The 5,152-nt window shown below is 42.3% G+C and overlaps 1 pseudogene; it reads right to left on the minus strand.

Annotated features, from left to right (window-relative positions):
* Positions 1-1,295: 1,295 nt before the first annotated feature.
* On the minus strand, positions 1,296-2,156 carry LOC118574575 (annotated as a pseudogene).
* Between the last annotated feature and the right edge of the window lie 2,996 nt (positions 2,157-5,152).

Here is a 5,152-nt window from a genome sequence, read left to right on the forward strand (position 1 = left end):
CTTTTAAATCATGGGATAAACAGCAGTGACATCTGTTGGAAATGGTTCACCTTCTAGCTATTCTCAAGGACACAGTGCTTTTACTTGGGCTGTTTTCCTGTAGTCTCCTTCTTGACAAAGAATTAGGAGAACCAGCCCATCCCCAGAAAGGGGTCCTTGAAGGACACTTTGAAACAAACATGCTTGGGTCTGAAATGGGGGCAGGGCAACCCCCAATTTCAGAGCTAGCTTCTCAGTGAGCTCAAACAGCACAGGCCCATTTTGCCAATATAATGTACATTGCAGTTTGTCTCAAGGATGCTTTATTTTTGTGGCAATGAGACTTGAACCCAGCAAGTGCTGGACAACTGAGCTGCAACCCAGCCTAATTTTTCTTTTGTGTGTGTGTATGTGTGTGTGTGTGTGTGTGTGTGTGTGTGTGTACACATTGGATTTATTGTAACAAAGCAACTTGTATTGTACACTTCAACATTTAAAATCAGCATTTTTTCCTTCCAGTGAAAACCAAATAAATAAATTAAAAACAAAAAAATTAAAAATAAAATTACAACAGAGAATGTCAACTCCAAATAAAAACCCTACAGGTTCTGCTGATTCTCCCATTGAGTGGCAGGGCTCAAGTCAACGTTAGGAGAGAATTTTATTTTAAAAGTGTCATCTTAAACTGCAAGGATGTCCGTTAAACATCACATGCCAAAGGAGAAGCCAAGTTTACCTCCTCCAGACACCTCAACCCACCCTTGCTGACCTCCCATACCCCCCCTTTTTTTTTTTTACTAAACAAGAGAAAGACAGATACATGTTGGTAAATGCTAACTGTCTGTATTCACATAGAAACAGTGTAATCCCTGAGCCCAATATACAGAGAAAGGCAAAAAGCTAGAATTCTATGCACTACTACACAGGGGCCTAGCGCGCGCGCACACACACACACACACACACACACACACACACACACACACACAGTCTCCAGCAGAGCCAAGGAGGCCGAAGGGCTTTTCTTTTTTCCCACAGAGCAGGGTGGTGTTGTTGAATCCACAGTTTGAGACAACAAAGGATAAAAAGGAATTTAGATCAAAATAGTGGAGATTCTTTTCCTGTTTTATTTTTCTCAAGGTATTTCCCCAAAATAGGTTGAGAACCATGGTGTTGAGAAGAGACCTCAGAAACAGGGCTACTGAGCACAAGAGAGGTTGGGAGGAGGGAAATGACTGCAACTTGCTCCCAGGGACTGGAGAAAATTAAAAAAGAAAAACAAAATAAAAAAGAGGGTTGGAATCCAACAGTCTTCTGTGCTAGTCATCCTCACCTTCATCCTCCTCTCCTTCCTCTCCATCATCATCTTCATCTTCTTCACCTTCATCTTCATCCCCTTCCTCATCAATATCTTCCAAGCCTTCCTCTTCTTCATCTTCACCATCATCATCTTCTGTCTCTCCTTCTTCAGCATCCATATCAGGAACCAAATAGTACTGCAAGGGGTTTGGTCAAACACCGTCTCCATGACCTCTCCCAACTCAGCTGCACCTGCATCAGAATGGTCAGTCAACTGGTAAAGCAGCTCCGGCTCTTCGGGCTGCCTCTTCCTGCTGGCTTTATTCTGCCTTTGACTTGAGCGTTTTGTCAAATCCTTTCCAGATTTCCATTTGATTTCAGTGGGCTTTGAAGATGGGTCGCCACTCTCATTCAAATGAAATTCTTTGGAGAGAACTTTATTTTCAAAGTAAGGATTTTCATCGAAATAAGAATCTATTCTGTAACAGATTTAATGTCTTCCCATTCTGTCACTTCAGCTCTGGCCAAGTGAAGTAGGGCCTCTGCATCTTCCTCCCCAAGAAGTGCAGACGCGTGTGGATGGTTGACAAATGTAGTTACCCAAACCTTGGGATTTGGGCGATCAATTCTGAATTCTTCTGAAAAAATGGTTGGCAGAGTTTATTACGTTTCTGTTCTACTTTCAGAATGCCCTCACTGGCTTGTTCATTAAGTCTGTTTATTTCATTTTGCTCTCTTGTCAATGTGTTCAGTTGCTTCTTCTGCTCTTTTTCTCCCTTCAGCAGGCTGGGAGAGGCTGACTTGTCCTCCAGCTTCAGGGCAGGGGCCGATTTGGATTTCTTGGGCTGAGGCAGGAGCGCAGATTGCCTTTTCAGGGCCATGGTACTAGGGGAGAGGCCAGTAGCCAGAGGCCAGAGGCCCGATGCTCACAGCAGGAAGGAACTCACAAGACCTAACTTTCTTTCTTGATCTCAAGACCTGCATCCTTATTCCCCAGTTTGAGTGCACTTCCTGCAATGACAAACTTGGCGTTTTATCACAAAAGAAAGACTGGTAGCTAGACTTAATTTTTAAAAAGGTTATTGAGATGTGCCCTGACTTTAATGCCTTAACTAAACCAACTGTGGCTTCTATTCAAAACTTGAGAATTTTTCATCTTCAGTTTCACTAAATTACGAATGAACATTCCCTTTCCCACTTATTGTTTAGTTCTTCTGAATCATTCCCATTGTCCTTTCATTCCCCTTGAGAAGCTTTTGCTGACCAGCACAAGAGAAGTGAACGTCAAGATTCCAGTCCAGCTGCTGACATGAATACAAGAGTAATTCCACATCCTGCCTCCTTCGTACAAGTGGATGGATCTTTGAAACAGAACAGTTAATGCAGGATTTCCAATGAATTCCAAATTATGTTAATTCATTGCATGCATGTTTCTAGAGAAATACAATAGTATTTAATACCACATCATTTTCCTACTGAACTCACATTTCTACCAGCATAGACAATGGGTTTGGAAAATGGAAAGTATCTGACTTGTCACATTAAAATGGCATCACATGATTAAAAAGACACCAATGTGTTGCTTGGTGGTAGCAACATTTGGGATAAAAATTGAAGGTACTTGAGCCTTTGCTTCTCCAGCACTACAACCTGTCATACTTGCTCTCTCCCTGTGCTTGGGCTTGACATCTGTAATTGACATGTAATGAATGATACTTTGCTTTGATAACCTTTAATATCATCTTTACATTATTATAAATTGCATGCTGAGTGCTTTACAAAAGACAGTCATTATATAATACTTTTAGTGAGCTTTATGGAGTACAAATATCACAGTGCTAGAAAGCAAAGACATGCTTAAGGAAAAAAAAAAGAAAGGCATCCTAAAGGCCAAAGCTGGAACAGCTCAAACTACACATAAAATATATTCAGATGCTGGAGAGATGGATGCAGTTGCCACTCTTCCAGAGGACCTGAATTCAATTCCTAGCACCCATACCATGTGACTCACAAACACCTGGAACTCCTGTTCCAGGGGACCTGATGTCCTCTGGTCTCCATTGGCACCTGCATACACACGGTACACATGCATACACTCATACACACACACACACACACACACACACACACACACACACACACTAAAATAATAAAATCTTTAACTAATAAATGAAAAAGAAATGAAGATGAGGGGCAACAACATTAGAATAGAAGGACTACCATGGTAGTTCATATCTGGACAGAAGGCTTGCCACAAGTTGAAGCCAGCGTAGACTACACAGTAAGTTCTAGGCCAGCCTGAGCTACAGAGTGAGATCTTGTCTCAAAAACAAAACAGGGGACTAGAAAGGTTGTTCAGCAGTTAAGAGCCCTTACTCTTCTCTCAAAGGATCCAGGTTCAGTTCCCAGCACCCAAATAATGGCCCCAATCACCTGTAACTAATCCCAACTCCAGAGGACCCAATGCCATCTTCTGGCTAACTCTGGCTCCCGAATTCAAGTGGTACACAGGTTCACATGCATGCACATACATAAAAGATAAAAGAAGACTCCAGTAATGGTGGCAGTACAATCTGACTACAATCCCCAAAGTTTAAGTACAAGAAGGGCATTTGCATGGCCTCAAGGTATTTGCCCCTTTATAAATGTCTTCATGCCTACAACATGTGAAAGCAGTAACTTCACAGTGGGAAATGCCAGCAAATGGCCCTTTTATCAAGTGAGCAAGGTCTGGTGGCCATGAATTTAAGACAGTCTTTTCCATTCTTCCTTCACATTGTGTGTGCACTGGGCTAAAGGTAATGCATGTCAAGATCAAAAGCCATCGAATGAACATTTTGTTGTATTGTGTTGAGCGGGCTTGTGACTAATCTGGGAAGAAGCAACTTTTGCTTTCTCATTGACTGACTCCTTTCCAACAAATCCCAGAAAACAGGGTTTACCTGATCTGCAGAGAGGCAGAAATGATCAAATGAGAGCAGAAACTTTCAAGGCTTGGCTAAATCACGATTTCCTTCAGAAGTATCTGTAGAAAAGGAAACACAAAGGAGCCAGCAGCGAAAAGACGACATGCACCCTTTTACACACCTATAAAAGTGCAAAGAGGGGTCTTGTTTTCAAACCCCAAGAATGAGGCCAGTAAGACTGTTTCATAGGTAAGGGCCAGCAAGCCTGATGACCTGTGTTGGATCCCCAGGACCCACATGATGAAAGGAGAAAACCCAACTCCCAGAAGCTGTCCTCTGTCCTATATATGTGTTGTCACACATGTGCATGTGCATGCATGTGTGTGTGCATACAAAAATTCAATACAATTTCTAAAGAATAGCTGAGTAATCAACTTTAAAAGCAATTAGTTATAGCAAGTTTTATCTAGAATGGACAAAAGAAGGGGCTGGGGAGATAGCTCAGTTAGTAGAGTGCTTGTTATGGAAGCATGAAAACCTGTGGTCAATTCCCAGCACCTGCATAAAAAGCTAGAAAGAGTGATGCATACTTATAATCCCAGGGCTGGCCAAGCGGAGGTAAGCACATCCCTGGGGCTCATGGCCAGCCAGTCCAGTTTAATCAGCAAGTATTAAGTCTGAGTGAGAAATCCCTATCTCAAGAAACAACGTGGATGTTTCCTGAGGATCAACACCCAAGATTTTCCTTTGGCCTCCACATGTATGCTCATATTTGTGCATGAAAACCCTCCAACACACACACACACACACACACACACACACACACACACACACACACACACAAATAAAAATGCACAAAGGAGGGCATCTTTCCACCCTTTTTCTTCAGTACTGCTTTGTTTAAGCAGACTGGGAGGACAGTCCTAAGAGACTAGCTAGGAGTGTGGCTTCTCCAGCTTTCTACTCATGCT

The sequence above is a fragment of the Onychomys torridus genome, chromosome X (assembly GCF_903995425.1).
Source record: "Onychomys torridus chromosome X, mOncTor1.1, whole genome shotgun sequence".
In the NCBI taxonomy this organism is placed as follows: domain Eukaryota; kingdom Metazoa; phylum Chordata; class Mammalia; order Rodentia; family Cricetidae; genus Onychomys; species Onychomys torridus.